Source organism: Epinephelus moara, chromosome 5 (assembly GCF_006386435.1).
Source record: "Epinephelus moara isolate mb chromosome 5, YSFRI_EMoa_1.0, whole genome shotgun sequence".
Taxonomy (NCBI): domain Eukaryota; kingdom Metazoa; phylum Chordata; class Actinopteri; order Perciformes; family Serranidae; genus Epinephelus; species Epinephelus moara.
Genome location: NC_065510.1, coordinates 16,763,877 through 16,782,725, shown reverse-complemented (window position 1 = coordinate 16,782,725; position 18,849 = coordinate 16,763,877). Strand labels below are relative to the sequence as shown.

General features: G+C 41.0%; 1 protein-coding gene across 2 annotated transcripts in view; it reads right to left on the bottom strand.

Moving 5' to 3' along the window:
- Positions 1–18,849, bottom strand: part of ctnna2 (catenin (cadherin-associated protein), alpha 2) — a 512,716-nt gene that overhangs the window by 270,110 nt on the left and 223,757 nt on the right. The window contains exon 1 of one of the 2 annotated variants that reach the window (XM_050043847.1): positions 16,384–16,421. The exons of the other annotated variant lie outside the window; for it this stretch is intronic. The gene's annotated coding sequence lies outside the window, so the exon portion shown is untranslated. Of the gene's footprint in view, positions 1–16,383; positions 16,422–18,849 lie in introns of those variants that run through there. 2 annotated transcript variants of the gene reach the window in all.

The following is an 18,849-nucleotide window of genomic DNA, read 5'->3' as shown; positions in this document are numbered from 1 at the left end:
CTGCTGTTTTGCACATACAATCACTTGCACTAGATGTGCTCCCTTTATCCACTGCTCATTCTCATTCACTGCTGCTCATTATTATCCACTTCCTATTATTTTCATTATTATTATTATTGTTATTGTTATTTATCGCCGACTCTTGGATTTTTGTACTTATTTGCATGCCTAGTTATTTAAGTTTTTAAGTCTAATTTTGAAATCTTCAATCCGACTCTTTTTCCTTGACTGCTGTAACACTGGAATTTCTCAATTATGGGATCAATAAAGGTGTATCTTATCTTATCTTATCTTATCTTATCTTATCTCAGCAACATCTTTATGATAACAACTTGGTACAATCTAAACATAATGTCTAGGAGACACTGTTGCATAAAGACAGAACTCTCATGTATAACATATGACTACATCCATTCTAGGGACCCTGGTGATGCCTTGTGTTGCCCTGTGGCAAACATATTGTACTGACTCCTATAAGTCTATTTTATATAAATGCATTTTAGTTGTTCATGCATGCTGTCCTCATCAAGTGTCACTCCCTTGAACATGAACTTAGCTATAGGCTATGTACTTGTAAATACTCATCAAACTAATCCTCTGTGGAACAGGGCGTTTGCTGGATTTGGCAGATTAGGGGAATTTGTGAAACTGTTGATAAAAGAAAAGTAAAATGCACTGGTGAGCGTATGGTCGTTGTTTGTGATGTTTGTGACGGGATAATGTGCCTTTGGCCAATGTCGACTGAGAGCAGTGTCGGCTTTGAACTGAAAGAGACTGAAATCGTTATGAAAGTGTTATGCCTGTCTTATGCTAACCTCATTAAATATAGTGTTTCCTTTGTGGTCGTGTCTCTGAGTGTATCTTCTGTGAGCACGACTTACAGTGTGACAGTACACATAAATAAATGATTAAACTCTTTTTTATGCATCAGTCATTTTGGGGGATGATGCTTTAGGATATGTGAACATGGCAGTATACAGTTGGGAACGTAGGTAGCTGCAGTTACTTAACACTGGGCCTATCTGTAACCTTTAAAGATGTTGCATGATGCCCCTGCAAAATGTTTCTTGGCTACAGGCTAGGTGCTGACATGCCTGTTGAATTGCCTCTCCTGGGCTCTGCGAGTGAGGGGGCGATTCTTTCATTTGAAATACATTTTTAATATGTGTAGTGTGTCAAAAAAAAAAAAAAAAAAGATGCTATTTGTGTCTAGAGGGTTAATGTTTGAAAATTAAACATTTAGAACGAGATGTTATCTATTTCTTTTTTTTATAGAGATCCTTTTACTTCAGTTGTTTCTTGCAGTGGGCTCTGAAAATGTCTTACAGCAGCCTAAGAGTTTTCGGGTGGTATGGAAAAAAAAAAAGTGGAAGGAAGGTGATTGGGTTTCACAGTGGGTGTTGGAATGGAGCGATCATGGTAGGAGAATCAGTTTTTCCAGTTTCGCACCTGTCCCTCTGGAGGGACTTAGAGAAACTCACAATTTCCATGACCTTGCCCCGAGCCTCTGAGGAAGGTCGTCATAGGTGTGTACAACTTTTTTCTCTTCTAAATCCCGTTATCATACTCTAAGTTTGTATCAATCTCTGTCTTTTCTTTCTCCCGCACAATACCTATTCTCCATATCCCTGTCTATTTAAAAGAGTGAAGCTATTATTGTCACTTGTGATGTGTGGTTTGGTGTGTTAAGCTTTTAAGCTGTTATGATGCTCGGCATTGCAGAAAAAAAAAAAACAGGTAACAAGCTGAGATAGATTTCAAATACTATTCAGTCTCAGATATTTTTGTTTTTACCCTAACAAATGTAATGATCTGGATTTTCTGGTTGCATGGTGGGCTAATAACTCTCAGCTTTCTTTATGGGACAATAAAAAATATCTTCTCACTCAAATATATTGTTAGATGGAACATTTTTGTCCCCATGTTATTATTTATTGATTTGGAGAGGGAGAGACGGCGAGATAGAGAGTGCGTGTGTGTCCAAATGCTGTGTCTAATCCCATACTGTGGCTAGCCCCAGTGGCCTCTCTTCTCTTCCAAGCCTAAATGGAACAGGTGAGGAGCCGGAGCCTCACGGGGCTGGCCTCACACCTCAGTGGTGCCCACACTTAAATTGGCTTCTTCTCCTGCTGTTCCACACCAGTAATTACCCTCCCCAGCCCCTGCCAGGAACAGGAGAAATGAATGTAGACAAATAAACAAATAAATAGAATGCCTGAGGGGTAGAGTCACAGCACTTTGCACCCACTTGTTCCACTGTATAGAGGTATGGAAATCGGCGGGGCTGTGGGGGGTATCACAGCTGTTTGTGAGAACAGGCACGCACATACGCATGCATGCATACACATTCATATTGTGGGTTTCATCTGAAAATGTTACGGTGTCATATAAAAGACAAAATATGATGTTTTGACAAAATACTCGGTGTGTATTTAACAGTTACTCCAGTTCGATACCTACGATTGATTGGCGGAAACACCACTAAGGCTTCACACTGCGTCTTGGCTGCACTTGTCTTGTCTTACGGCAGAAGTAACAGTAATCATCTTTTTTTTTTTTTTTTTGCAAGGCGGGGGTTTTTAGGAAATGAGCATGAAAGCCTTTGTGTCTTTGCAGCTGTCAGGAGAGCGATATCTGAGATACCTGCTGTGCCCCGTGTCAGAACAACCCGAGTTAGAAACACATGACGGCTCATGTGTGTCCTCGTGCTTTGGGGCTGTCAACACAGCCTCTCTGTCTCTCAGGCTATCCATTTTCTCCCTTCAGAGTGTGCCATTAACTTGGACGGGCCGTGTTTAAAGGGCTTTGCCTACGATGTGACACCCTGTCAAAGGCTCCGAGATTATCTTTGTCACCTGCCTGTCTGTGACGGACCTGATGGCGTGCATGACAAAGTTGAGAAAGAAAACAGTAACAAAGAGGCAAAGCGAGAGGGAAAACTGATAGCTCCGACCAGTTCGTAAACAAAAAAAGTGGGACCTGCATCCAAATGATCCACATCTAAACCTTTGGGTATAATTTTCAGATTATAGCATCGTGCTATGCAGTATCAGAGAGCCATGGTTATGCGGGTTACATAACATAAACATTTCTTAAAAGTCTGTGCCATTGGTTTTGCATTAAGGTTTTTCATCACAAGCATATAAATCCTAGTTTTGTCCAAAAATTCAGATATGCCCTCTTGTCATTATTTTAACACTGCAGTCATAAACACAGAGGAGGAGGGTGGCAATTACTGAGATTCAAAAACAACTCATGTACACAAATTCTAACTAGGCCCATGATACCCCGAGACATGTAAACAAACAGCACAGCTGGATGTAAATTATTTCAGCTCTCACATCTTCAAATTTTTAGTTTAAATCTCTTGCCTGAAACAATAACAACAAGCCGGATAATCGTGTTTTAATCTGCCTTGTGTCCTGATGTCAGCAGATAATGATATTCATATTCATGGGTGTGTTGCGTTGACAAAAGCCTCCTGAATTGGGGTTTGCTCTGAAGCCTCAGGCTAACAATTCAGTGAGCTTGAGAAAGCTTGAAGGGAGAATCTGGCAGTGTTGCGGGGGATGGTTGGATGGGAGGGGTGGGGGAGGTGAAGGGGGGTGCTATGCCAATTTGAACCACCCGAGCTCCACAATCTGCCCATCCAGATTGCTCTTTGGACCCACTTCCCTCTCAAAAGGGAAATAATATATCAGGTGGCAGTGGAAGATTGTGGGTTACTGTGTCCTAAGATTATACAACATATATGATGGTGAAATAAAATGAGATGAGGTCAGATAAAGTAAATGAGTTGATTTGAATTCAGAGACAATGAAGTTTACATCTACAGAGTTGAAAGACGAGACAAAACCATTTCTTTCTTTCATTACAGCAGGGTTAATGGAGAAATAACCTGGGATGCGTGAGACATGCACAAGAACTTGTTTTGGTTCTTATTCCAAGTGGGCCTGACAATGAATGTCATTTGCTCTTGAATTCAATGGTACAAAGGAAATAATTCAAAAATGTGATGCTGTAACCAAGAACGATGACAAGCAGGGCAACACATTCTGACTCCGACCTTGTCACATATCCAAGTTGCGTCATGGATTTTCCACATCAAGATACGACGTGCACGGTACCCTGTGTGCGTTGGTTGTTAATGTTCTGGGACACCGTGTCAGGTTCTGCTTGTTACATGCATTGTCTTTTTCCAAAATACACTTCCATTTTCACAAAGAATTTAACATTTACATACAGTCTCTTTCAAAATACGTCAGTACAACACTGCAAATTAACGCTTTTTTCCTTAAACAACAAACACACATGGTTATGATTTGCCAACACACACGTGGTTGGGTTTCGGAAGAAAGAACAGGCTTTGGCTCTACAATAGTACGGGAAGCGAACACTACCCTCCCAGGTGAAGGTCTATGGTTGTTGCGACCAGCCGCGAATCATACCGATGTGAAAGGATGGCTTTTTTCAACAGTATCTGACGCCGGAAGTCACTGCCCAACCGCTGGATTTCGACAACTTCCAAGTGAGACCGAGTTGAGTGGGGCTGTATGAGATACTCATTGACAGTCAGTGTATCTACTTCAGTACGTGGCGTTCTCCGCTTGCCCAGTTTGGAGAAGCAGGCAGGAGTTCCAACACAGAAGTTAACCAATGTACCGCTGTGGACAGGGGTTAGCAGCAAAATGTATTTTAGCCATCTATTAAACAGCCAACAAAAAAAAAAGAAAAGAAATCAATATCAGCCTTATTGGATGCTAAACTGACAATATTTGACCGCTTCACCTTGCCGTCAGACAACCCTGTCCTTTGGAACTATGATTTCAAAACCGAACCTCCTTCTTCCTACTTCTGCATTCCTATAAGCACAACTGTGCCGCACACTGTATTATACCGCAGGACAGCTATTTGGGTCAGATTTTCAACGATTTATAGAGGTGACAAAAAATACATGGAAGTAAAAAAACTAGCAACTTAGACAGCAATGACCAAATGCCGTTATGAACCAGAGTATACAGAAGAAGAACTTTTGCAGAGGAAGACTGAATGGGCCGAAGGAGAGGGCTGTCTGACGTCAAGCTAAAGTAGTGAAAATATTTTCAAGATATCACCCACTTGAACTGATATTGATGGTTTTGGGTGGGTCTTTTTTAAGTGGCTGAAATACATTTTGCTGCTAACCCCCATTAACAGCAGTGCAATGCTTAGCTTCCGTGTTGGTAGTCCTTGCCAACTGATATTTATAAGTAATACACAGACTATAGATAGGAACTTCATGCAATCCCACTTCAAAAAATTCGAACCATCCCTTTAACAATAGTGTAAAAGGCTGGACAAGCTTGTCCTGTTCTAGACTCTATCTAGACAAGAACATGTAGAAACTGTGACAGTACAAACCAAATATAGTGCCTGTGTGAACCTTAGAAATGTTTTTAATACTACTTCAAATAATCAAAAACGTACATGTATCTGTCACACTGCAGTTTGAATAAATAACTTAATAAATAAAACACCCAAGGAGTTTTTTGTGATGTCCTGTGGCTTAAGCCACCACTCCACCCGTACTTCTGAGAATGAGTAACACTCACCCCCTGCAGACTTTACAAGTTGTTAAAACAAAAAGAAAAAGGAGCTGCTTTTTCCTTGGCAGTGGGCAGCGGCTCTGAATTTCAGTTTCAGTGGCTCATGTACAGTAACAACCCTGTCTCTTAAAAATTATGTTTATGTACAGACCAGTGTTTTGAAAAACATAATGCCCGGCCGAATTAAATGTTGTTCATTACCGTATCTGGCAAGTTACAAAAATGTCGTTGCAGTAAAATGTTCTTTGAAAACATTCATTCGTTTTCTGCCAAAATATCCAGTCTTGCGATACAATAACCACTACAGCATTATCAAACTTTTTTTATGGGTGTTTAGGCACCCACAGCTTTTTGGTGAAGGTCAGGGAAAGATAACTGTCTCGATTTCATAACAGAAAAAGTCCACAGTGACTCGAGGCACAAGACGAGATGTGTTTATTAACAGTCAACCAAAACCACAATCTTTTTCTAACCTGAACCATTTGTTCCATCAAACCACAGATGGGACTCAGGATGGGCCGATGTCACGTTCCTGTGCTTTGTACGCCCACCATCCGTCCAAACCACCTCCCCGCAGCTCTAATCAGTACAAAACTGTAGCACCTCATTCACTCAAAAAACATTTCCAACTGAAGGCAGCATTTTAATCTCTTCAAGGGATACTTGAAGATTTTCCACCATTTTCCACCAGCTTTGTATCATAACAAAATGGGTACAATATGCAAATGAACTATGGTAAACTTCCCTATGGCTTACCAGCCACCAGATGTCTGGCTGGCTCCAGGGCCGTTGCTCGAACTACAGATTGTACTTCCTCATTTGTGTGCACCCACTGCCACCAAGGACACAAAGTCAGACAGTCGCATCATAACATATTTCAGCTTACTGTTTAACTGTTAAGCAGGATTTATACTTCTGTGTCATATTGACGCCTTACCTTTGGCGTAGGCTCTGTGTCAAAATAAGGCCTACGCTGTACTTTACGCTGTAGCCTGATGTGCATCTCCCCAGAAATGTAACTACGTGCTGCAGTGACACAGACCTGTCTATATTCATGTCATTTTCCTCAGTGGAAACGAAGTTTGCATTTACTTTGATTTCACGGATAAGAAACAATACATTTTGAAGGCAATGAAGCCTCCGAAAAATAGCGTTTTAAGTCCTGTGTGTGATTTATCCTGACTTAATATGAGCAGAGGAAATCTCTGCTCAATGCTAGGCTAATTTATGCAATGTAATATGCCATAGGCTTGTGCTAATAATGTTACCATGTTATATTTGTTTGGAAAACATGTTTAGTATGAGACAGTTGTTTTGTCCGTGAACCTTGTGAGTTGTGATGGAGTTGAATTTTGTAATGTTACCTTTGTTAAATGTTGCTGTTTTCCCTTGCTTCATAGGAGTAGAGGAAAATTCCACTAGTCGCTAGGCTAATTTATACAATGTAAAATGCCATAGACTTGTGCTAATAATGTTAGCATGTTATATTTGTTTGGAAAATGTGTTTAGTATAAGACAGTTGTTTTGTTAGTTTTGTGTTTTGAATCAACTAAACTTTACAGCACTTCACAGAAACCCCATCGCCGATTAGTGTTTTGGAGGCGTAACTGGAGAGTGATACAGACACACCACCACACAAGTATAAATCTCACTTAATATGAGATTGTACCAGCCAGCCTCCCTCTTGTTTTTGGACGAGCTGGCCAAAACCAACTTGCATTAGGTCACCCACCAGCCAGAGCGTTTATTGGTCCATTGCAGTGCAGTGCATTCTGGCAGTTGTAGGTTTTCTACCTCTTGAGCAAAACTGAATGCCACAGTCCTCTGTTTTCTCTGGTCACGTCTCACCAATTTCAAAAGTATTTGCATCGGTCCACTGCACAGACAGCCCAGTGCTGCCTATGACCATCTACTAGCAGTAAAATACTTCTTTAAGTAAATTAAAATGTAAAGCAACAGACAATGGAAATTTTGGTGAATATCCCTGCCTATGTCACTTAACTTCACAGATATCATTGTTTTCTTTGGCAACTCTGCAGTCGTCATTATGCATGGGCAGATGAGATGTGTATACTACAAGATAGGATGCCCTGCAGCTATTGGAACCAGCAGGGACCTTTGCAAATTAGCAACATGTCTGCTGTTAAATACCTCTTTCTGTGTCGATGCCAGAAACATCACTCATAGCTCGTTAGCACCGGGAAGGTGTATATTTTTAGAAAGCTTCATCACCCGATCACCGAGGCTGTGTAAGACTGGAAAGTACTCTGAGTTAAGAGTCAGAGTGAAGCTATTCCTCACTTTCCCCCAGCTACCTTCCAGTGGAAACACAGCTCTCCCTCCCCGTCCTCAGACAGACCAGTGAGTGCTGATCATCACTGCACACCAATTCTACACCCTACCAGCACATTTTGGTTCACAACATGACCAAGGTGCTGATGTGTTCTGCCACCAGGGTGTATAATCGAGTGGTACGACTTCCTTGGTAAGCCTGGACATGTCTGGCCTAACACTGCAGTACAGCTAAATAATGAAAAAGCAGCTATAAAATTGAAGTTAGCAAACCGCATGGAAGCAGACGCCAGCTGTGACCTATCTGACATTACTCTCTTGTCGTACCTGCCTCTTCACTTCAGTCTTGTTAAACAGTCAACAGAAACAATTACGACCTGATAAACAGAGTGAAACAATGCACAGCTACAGCATATTCAGACTACTGATTGACAGCAAGTATTATTTCGGTTGAAACTGCTAATTTGGCAGCACCAGATGTTTTACTTCTCCATTAACAACGAAGCTATCTCAAACTATTAATTCGAACAGCCAGCCACTCCTTCACATCTTTCCATTGAGTAAGACTTTACTCCTGACATATATGCCCATGACTCTACGTTTTTATGTGCAGACTTTTGAAAATATCTGTCTTTTTTCTGGACAGCTGGACGCAGTGGAGCTAATTCTTGCAAACCTGCACTTGCCACTACACCTACTACAGTACAAAATGTCCACCAGCTTGTGGCATAATTGTGGCACAATTTCAAATATACAAAACACATCAATTTGTGATATTTTGTGTCACAGGATGTGTTTCACCACATGGGCTGGTGTGAGAGAACCCAGAGTTTGTCATCTATTATGAATGAGTGAATTCCGCTTGTTATATTTCTTCTATAGAAAATTAGAGTGTATTTGGTCAGGTTACAAAATATAACATTGTTTGATAAGCACCTGATTCCGCTGTACACACAAGTACACATGACTCAGCAATACAACTGTTCTTCGAGAGACTGGGACTGACATTTATTAACAGGGGCACCAGTGCTCTTTGCAAATGCACTCCTCATTTTATTTACTTTTTTTTCTCTTGGCTCATCGTGTTATAAGTTTCTCTGTTGTTCCTCAGGAAGGAGGGAGAGAATTAGAGTGCATGTGTGTGTTTTTGTATGTGTCAGTGTGATCCTGACTGGTAATTAGCTGTCTAGCCAACATGTGGTGGGCATGACATGAAAAACAACAAGCCCTCTCCTCCAGAAGGAAGCTCAGACATTGTGAACGGTGACTCAACATGCGCAAAGGCAGTTGCTTTAAAGACCAGCAACACATCAAGATGAATGACGTGTTTGAAATGTGTGTGGCATAAATTTAAGAGCTCCCAACCTCAGCCAGCTCAGTGAGTGACATGGTTAAAGGTAACACTGGCATAATAATAAAGCTAACGTATCCAGGTAACATTACTTACCTAGATGGGCCTGCATGGTTGTGTAACTTAATAATCCTGCTATAGTTAATTGGTGCAGCGGTTTAAGGAGCGATCCTTTAGGTGTTTTTGCACGTCAGGAGATGCAAGCTAGTTATCTTGCAGTTGCAGACAGCAAAGCTCACTGCTGTAAATTATTACTGAGCTTAAAGGTCCAGTGTGCTGGATTTCGGGGGATATATTTGCAGGAATGTATTACAATATAATGAGTATGTTTCTTTAGTGAATAATCACCTGAAAATAGGAATCACTGTGCTTTCATTACCTTATAAAGATGTTTATATCTACATAGCGAGCAGGTCCTCATCTACAGAGAAGCGAAGTTGCATTGCTGTGATTCTACAACTGCTAATTCGCATCAGCCACCATAGTTAGCAGCCCCTTCATGATGAGAGCATCAGTAATCCTGCTTTATTAAGTGTTTTTACTGGTTTAAATATTCAATTCCATTTGTTTTGGAAAGGAAGAGACCTTGGCTGAGAATTCGGCGCCTGGTAAAAACCCTCTGAACGTCTGGATCTTAAATGATCAGAGACAAAATGTGAGCACAGATTAACAGAGACTAGGTTAGCGGCCTGCATGTATTTCTGCCATGAGCAAACAGTGATGGAAAAATAATGATTTGTAACTTGAAACTGCTTTATTCATTGTTTCACTGGTTTAAATCACAGTGTCTGTTTGTTTTGGAGAGGAAGATACCTCTGTGGATTCAGCTCCAGGTAAAAACCTCCTAAAAAATTAACACTTTGGGAAATCTAACCTAAGAGCGTTTAAGCTGGTTGCAATCTGCAATCTTCACTGCTAGATGCAAGTAAATCCCCCTAAATCTTAGACACTGGACTTTTAAGCACATTCCTTTAGCAGAGTGGTGTCCAACTGGTCCAGCCATGGATTAGTTCAAGGTCCACACAGTTTAATACAGCATCATAATTGCATTTGGCCATGTCATCAAGCTAGTTTGCTGTCTCTGTCAAGTAGATGTTTGTTAGTCACTCCACTGCAGGGAAATTAACTGTACTTTAAAATGAAGTGTGTGTGTATGTAGTTTTTTTTTTTTTTTCCAAACTTGACACATTTACGAGTCACTTACGGTCCATTCAGAATGGACCCAGGATCCACTTTTGGACTGCGATCCACCAGTTGGTAACAATTGCTTTAGTAAATAGCTCTTAGTTACTTCCAGTGTTGGTATTGCACAGCACAGCCAAATCTAATCTACCGCACTTTGGAATCCACGGCCAATAGTATGTTTGACTTTGTCTGCTCAGCAGTTGGTGATTAAAACTGTCCATCAAATCTGATTACTGGAGGACTTATATGCATGCAATAATGGCTCCTTTTAGGGCTACAGAAAAGAACAAAACAGCAATAAGCAAAGACAAAAAGGCCAAGGGGGAGCAAGAAACACAAGGAGCTTAGACTCCCCTTGATGTGATTTATGATTTCTGAATGTTTTGCTTTAAACGCACCAAAGAATCCAGCGTAAAAAAATACAAATGGGTGAAAAATAAAGGCACCTTTATGTTATAAAGCCCCTGTCAGTTGAGCTGAGGCCAACACATCTGATTTAGCTGCAGGCTCCCACCTAAGCCACTTGTCATTTTGTAAACAATCTCAGGGAGCATGTGGTGGCTAGCCTGTTGCCTGGGTTACAGTCTGCTGCAGAAGTTCAGGCCCACCAGGCTCATTACTGATGCCAAGGTTGTCCACAGGTTGGCCAGGAGCTTTCAGTGTACCCGCTTCCCTCGGGGACGGCCAGAAGACACACTGGAGTGGTTCCAGGGCTAGATCAAACCCTCCCGCCCCAACAAGGAGGTGCCCTTCTCCTACATCATCCACCAGCAAGGAACCTCCTCTCAAAAACTACTCCTCCCCCGACCTTCTTCACTTTCGAGAATGTCATTCATCCATTCACTTTTTGTACTTGCCTAATTATTACCTCTCTGCCAGCATGCCATCTCTTTTGGTCACCTCCTCTGTCCCTTTGTGTCAGCTGGCAGCCTTGAAACCTCTGAGCACCTTCTCCTGCTAATCACTCGGAGAGTAAAGCACTCCACTTACAAAGTCACTCAGGGGGGTCTTCGACACCACAATGGAGTCTTAACCCCATGAAGAGCAAAATGGCCAAATTCATTCTGAGAGAGAAGCTAAATGAGTTAAGTCACATCCCCCATTGCAGCCCAGGAGCACGTTCTCCCAACCCTGCTCATCCACCCCCACTCATAGCTACATCCGCCCTTGCTCTGGCAGTAAATGATTCTGCTTGAATCCCCAGGATGTATGGCTTGTGGTGGGAGGGCAGACCATTTAGGCCATATTTCGTGTATTTCAGCTGCCAGAAAAATAAAAAATGGATTGGCGAGCTTAGTTGACTACCTCAGTGTCGATGGAGCCACCACTGCCCGTCAACAAAAACAAAGACAACTATGGTTAAATGTGATAAGATGAAAGGACTGGACGGACGCAATCATCAGAAATACTGCATGCGCGGTGCACACTTCATATCAGGTTAGGGGAAAAGTATTTACTGTTGTAGGGATGAATAACGTTATGTGTATTAAGGGTTATCATGTCCACCGAATCAGAAATTGGAGAAGTATTTAAAGGAATATTGGATTTCTCTGTAACGCTAACTTTTTAGTGCATTAGCTAACATTAGCTTTGATAGCAAAACAAACTGGAGGAAACCGTTGAAGCGTTCAAGGGTCTATGACAGTAAACTGAATATCTTTGGATTGTGGACAAAACCAGAAATTTGAGGACATCGTCTTGAGCTTTGGGGAACACTGATGGCCATTTTTCACAAATTTCTTTTTGTAGGGAACAATTAATCAATCAATCAAGAAAATAACCACCAGATTAATCAACAATGAAAGTACCTGTTGGCTGCAGCCTTAATTATGGGCAACATTTTCAGTTACATATACTGCCCTTCATGGCAGACATATTTTAATAACTTGGGAAACTATTTCTTACTTTAATTATATTTGCACTTACAGCACCGATCTGTGTAATGTGTTCTAATAAGTAAAACCCTGATATTATTAAACCTGGCCCTGAAACCTCAACTGTGTTAGGTTACTGTCTGCATCGGCCCACTCCCAGACTTGTCCAGAACTGCCTGTACAATTGCACTCTCCCCCTCTCTTTTCTCATTGCAGCACAGAGGCAGACAAGGTCCTCCATCACCCTGACTTAGGTAGGACGGCTGGATCTATGGGCTGTAACAGGGTTGGTGGGGAGGGTATAGTTGAGAGCCTGGCCAGACACATCTCCCTTTAGATCAATCACATTTCCCCTTTCTGTCCTTGAACCTCCCTCTCCTTCTGTTGCTTTCTTTCTCCTCGTCCTATTTAAAGAGAAGAGATATGTGATGGGAAAGTTTAAGAGTATAAGAAAGCACCTGCTACACTCTGAGCGTCGGCTGCCTTCGAAGTGCTTTTTTTAGTCGGTTCCTGGATGGGATTGGAAAATGACAAAATCTCTCTGACTCTGTCTTCGTCTGGCTTTATGCGTGCTTGTCTGTGTTTGTGTGCGTATTATACATTCATCATTCATCTGCACTGACTATAGTTCCCTTTTTCCCTTCATTTTATTCATTCATTAATTTCCCCTGACTTCACATGGTTGCTATTAGTCGGCTATTGATAAGGTGGTTTTTTTTTTAGTCCTTGTGTTGTGCGTATACATGTGCACATGTCCACAAAAGCAACCGTGTCTTGCTGTCAAGGGTTGCATCAGCAGCTTTGAGCGATCATTGTTGTGTCGACACACTCGACTCTGGCACTGCCACTCCAAAACCAAGAAGCCATAAAGCATGGCTGTCTGCCTCAAAGCACCCATCCATCCACAGGCACTCGACACTACCTGAACCCTCTGATCTTTTACACAGACCCAATGTGTGAGTGGCAGGGCTTACAATGCTCATGATAGTGTGGCGGCAGTGGAATATAATGTGGCACACTACAGTGCAGTCTTACACTGACACTGTTGACACTCCTTAGTATGTTAACATGAGAATGCATGATGTAGTGTGTATGTTCAGTGTAGCATATAACAACTGCAATGTCTGTTAGAGGGGAGGTTTTTACTCAGGGTCTGAATTTAGTATCATTTATATAACCAAATGTTTGTTTTATTTTGGCAGGTTACATTTGAAGAGTACCTTCTGCAGAAGAACTTCAGTCCTTATAACCAAAATAAACAACACTTTTGTTGAACAGAAATCATCACCTATAAAGATATTTTTGACAGCAGTTTTATAAAGAGTAGCTGTCTACGATGTTGCCATAAATAGGAAAGTCACAATATCATGTCTGACATGTTAAACTGGTCTATCTAACTCTAAATATGAGTCACTTAATTTTAATAATGTCACCCAAAGTTAGAATTTAGACTACAATATTGGTGCACACTACTACCTTTTTTCCATTGTCAATGTTGGCCATGGCGAGTAAAGCCATGCCACGCCGATTTGTGTTTCCATTGTCGATTTAGAAGATGGACCTTCCAAGGAGTATGTCCAAAAGCTGGGCCGCCCACCCTTAAGCGTGTAGTGTTTATGTCTCGTTGACCGCAGCCGAACCCCCGACAACCCTGCCCCCCGAACAAGCGTGTGTTACAAGACTCTACTCACCTCTGTCTGCAGGAGACCAGAGTGAAAGGCATTTTTAAAAGTCTCTGCATGTTCATCTCTCAGTACTTTTGTAGCTTCTAACTGAATCTCTGTGGTTTGGAGTTCAGTTTCTCTCCTGCGTCCTGTTTTTACATTAGATATCTGCTTTATTTTAGTATTTCATGTTCACTATCATCTGCATTAGAAGTTGCTGCTTGAAAGCTCAACATTTCCTGATTTTTTTCCATTCTGTGCTGGGCTGACGGCCCAAACCAAGCCAAGCCAAGCCAGCCTATGACTGTCGTAAAGGGGTTTAGCTCTATAAGGAACAATACGATCTACCACTGCTAATCAATCAGCATACACTCACACCACCATACTCACTCTGTAAGAGATGTTACTGCTGTTGCTAACCACTGTTCACTGGCTTCCACACTGCAGCCTGAACTGCTAGTTAAGCTTGTCGCTATTTCTGCTACACCTAGCATTTGGACATACTCCAGTCGTCCAGTATGTTGTCACATTTGCATGCAGATAACCCTGAATAACAGTTTCACCGGGGTCCTTTTACTGTAATCACACTGCTGGGGTTTGCCTTTGCCCTACCAATTATAACTTCCTGATTGGGCAGGACAGCTGATTTGAATGGAGCTATTATGCCAAGGGCAACTGTGTTTGCCATAATAGCAAATTAGACTAGGAATGTTTCTGTCTGTAATGGTCTGCAGTATAATGAATATAATCTGGATTTCTTTGGGGGGAAACTTCCACTGTGCCAACTTTTACAAGGTAATTGTATTTGCCAAATTGCAGATTAAAAGTACAGAACTAATCAATGAATTGCTACACTACCGTCAAATCAATTAACTATCAAAGCCATTTTAGTGATGTTACTACCACATTAGTCACTTCTATATATCCTTTCCTTACGCTGCAGGGAATCTATCCTATTCCACACTTGTAGAAGAAATTAACAAAGATAAAATACAAAGATTCGGCTTAAAAAAATCAATTTTCCAATTTAAATCAATCTTCATCTGAATGATCTGATATGAATTCATAAAATCCCAAAGCTGATCTTTTAATAAATGCCTTTTCGTTTTTGGATGCGTGAAGCCTTCACCCAGTTAGTCTCTGATGGTCAGCCTTTGGTTTTTTCGTGCAATGAGACACTCTGGCCACGTGACAGACCAGCAAACCTCAGCTGAATCAAAATATGCCAGGAAGTCCTTTACTAATCCGAGAGGCAGATGTCTAGTTGCAGTTCGGATTTAAAAACTACAAAGACACTGAAAAGCTGGACAAAAGCAAAGCCATGTGTAAGATGTGCAATATTGAGGTAAAATATTGTTGAACTACCTCAAATCTCTGAAACTATCAATGGGACAACAGCCAGGTACACAATCTGCAGACACATCCCATCCAAAACAAACTCCACTAGAGAAAGTAATGCACCTTTAAGTCGGACACACCAACTAAAAGTAACATACATGAGTCCACATGATGCGTACCATAACTCTGGACTCAAGAAAGTACTTGGGCTTTTTTTCTGGTCACTCAATACTCACTGACTGTAGAATCTGTATAGAGCTGAACTATTGTGTTGACTGCTGTAGTGTGCTCATGTTGATTAAAACTGCTTTGGGGTCAATTCTTAAAGATATACCATGCAGGAGTTGTTGGGTACTCTTTCTAAACAGTATCTCCAGCAAAAGCCAACCCAAGATTCACTATCGTTTGATATATTTGCTTTCTTTTACTGGGCTGTGTCCACGATTTTCGAAACTTCCAATTAGATAGGTGTTGCTAATGGTCTGACACCTAGTCACTACCTGCTTTATAAAGTCCTAACACCACCTATGTGCTGTGCCAAGGAACGTCTTTACAGATAAATACACTGCCACTCACTTCTCCTGGGTAATAAGTGATGATTGAGAGAAAATACCTTTGTATAGGTGTACATGAGGACAAACCTGCAAAGTACACCTTTAATGTAATCAGTAATATTTCTAATAATGTGTCTGGGTAAAGGGATCCTTGTACAATTTGCAGCATCAGCTCCCTGAAAATCTCTTTCATATCCAAGCAAAATTACTGAAACATGTATCTGTAATCAAACTGATATAAACTGAAATCAATAACCCCATGGTCCAAGATAACAAGAGATGTTATCAAATCCACTTGTATCAACCTCGTATTACTGCCCAGACGATAGATCGATAGACAGACAGACATAGATAGATAGAAAGTATACATTGACTTACCTAGGATGAAACAATGGAGGTAATCAGGATGCACAGCAGAACATAAGGAGAGAGGAAGACAAATGCAACATTACTGTGTTTTGCAAAATTAAGCTTAAAAACACTATTATCTCTGGTAATGGACCACTTGATGGGCAAAACAACAAAGTCTGTCATACTGACATATAGTCTGAGGATTTCAACTGCTCCCTGTTGCTACTGTTAATGCAGCCCTACTGAGACTTGTTATCAACTCTGGACAAATCCCAAACCGCCATAAAGACAATATGGAAATCCACATCCGTTCCTCTGCAATATGTGCACACTGATGTATGTGCACTTCCGCCGCCAGATATCACAGGGGGAATTAGACAAACACCCTTGGAGGAATATATATTTGAAATTAGAAACTGAGGATGAAAAATGAGTCAGATGAGAGCATGAGAAAGCATGGGCGTGTATGCCGAAGGACTGAGTTTCTATCTCTTGCTTGCTTTGGGTAAAATTCCTGAGTCTCATTGATTGAGCATTGTAATCCAGGTCAGAGCCCTGAACTGGCAGCCACAGAGGCTACCCAAGCAGTGAGCCGGCCAGGTTGAAATTGATCCTAGCGGTCTCCCGAATCAAATAGTGTCCAAATCCTCTGTGCCATGCAGCATGCTGATACAATCTTCTGTTTGACCCCAGTGCAAAGTGAAACGGTAAAAGAAAAGAAAGAAAATAAGAAAGAAAGAAAAGACTATAGCTTGCTGTATTGTCTTAGACCGGTTGCTTCAGCAACAAGAAACCAAGCATCTCTTGCTAATTCTGTGAAGAAGTGACAAGTCAGGTGGTGCAGCTGCTTACTAGAAATGACATGAATGTTGTACTGAAATAACCTGCAGCCATCACATATCACTTTGCTGACCCACAGAATCAGAAAATGAACCTCCAGGTCACAATTTCAAAAAAGGAGAAAATGAACCTAAAATGCTAAATAATTTAGAGGTGTCAAATTACCAAAATTAATTTAATCTTGCATAATTACTACAAGATTGTGAGTCCTTATTACTCTACTTAGGACAAGAAAAGACAAAAGCTTACAACATGCTAGGTTGTCAAACGGACCAAAAGGCCACAAAAGGCATAAACTGACAAATCAGAAACGGTGGAGGAGGAAGAAAATAACAAACGTGCATGAAGGCAGACTGCTTGTTTCAATCTCCCAATTTGCTGTACCCTGCTAAACACAAGTGACTGTTCAGCAGATCAGCACTGTGTGGAAACAGAGCATATCTGACGGTCTACATTGAATCAATCACTGCTGCAAAGCAATTTATGCTAAGGGTTGGGTGTTGAGGAAAAACACCCAGTTGATTGAGCAGGGAGGAGGCATTTTGAGCTCAGGGCTTTTGAAATGAAAAAGGTTAAAACAAATATTGATTTAAAAGACATATCAATGAAATGTGTGTTTTTAAAGTTTATGTGAACAGACCTACTCTGAAAAAGGCACCCTCCTGAAAATGACCAGTCCAAGTGAAAATTATGTGGTTTCTTTTGAAGGGGACCTAGTAGGCTTTTCTGTATTTTGTGTTCTATATATTGTGTTCAAGCAAACGCTATCCATGTTAAATCTGCTTGCTTTCCTAATGTTCTGAGACTGCATTTCCAATGTTTTTTAAATTCTACTCTGGCTACAGTATGACATCATAGTGTGCCAGATTTCTTTATATGGTTATCTGCTCCAGGCATGCTACTGCAAGTGTTTACATTACGCTGCCTACACTGCTAAAGTAAGCCACGTGCTAATATTAGGGATGCATGTAATCTTGATTGCAGATGTAAATTCCGATTCTAGATCATGCCCAGTTGTGTTTATAAACTTTTATTGATGACTTTTCACAGTAACAAGTGCCGCTATTCTCTGTGAGTCATTACCTGGCTATAAGTACAATAGATGTGCATGTAGCTACATCGTAACATCAGTGAAACATGTAATCTTGGATGTCAACGTTGTTAAATTCTACCCGATTTTGGATTATATTCCTGCTGGAAGATGTCCGGTCCTGTTTAGGAGTTTTTATTGGTGATTTTTTTTTATGGCAAAAAGTGCCGCTATTCTCTGTTACAGCAGTTCCCAGCTGCAAGCACACTAGACATGCATGTAGCTACATGCTAACATCAGCCAAACATTTAATCTTGGTTGCCAATGTTGTTAAATTCTTCCAGATTTCAGATCGGACTCCTACTGGAAGATATCTGGTTGTGTTTAGGAACACTTCATTAACCCTATGGGCCCTAGGCATTTTTGGGGTATTTTTACTGCCTTTACTTTTAAGCTCATATCACAGTCATTATAAAAACTACATACACATGCTATATCTTGTTTTTTTCAGGACAATCTGGGCTAACCAGATTTGCCATCATTGTTTTTTTCAGGACAATCTGGGCTAACCAGATTTGCCATCATTACATGTCCTTCTATGTGCCTTTATTTTATATTAATTTTTATATCAATGAAAAAAACAAATCTGTGTGACTAAATTCTTACATTTTTACATGTATCTCACCATAGCAAGTTGGAAAATGACATATTCTGCCATATCTGAAGAGGGGAGACTCTCTGGAATCTGGCAATATGAGAACCATGATGCTGGGACATTCTGTCAC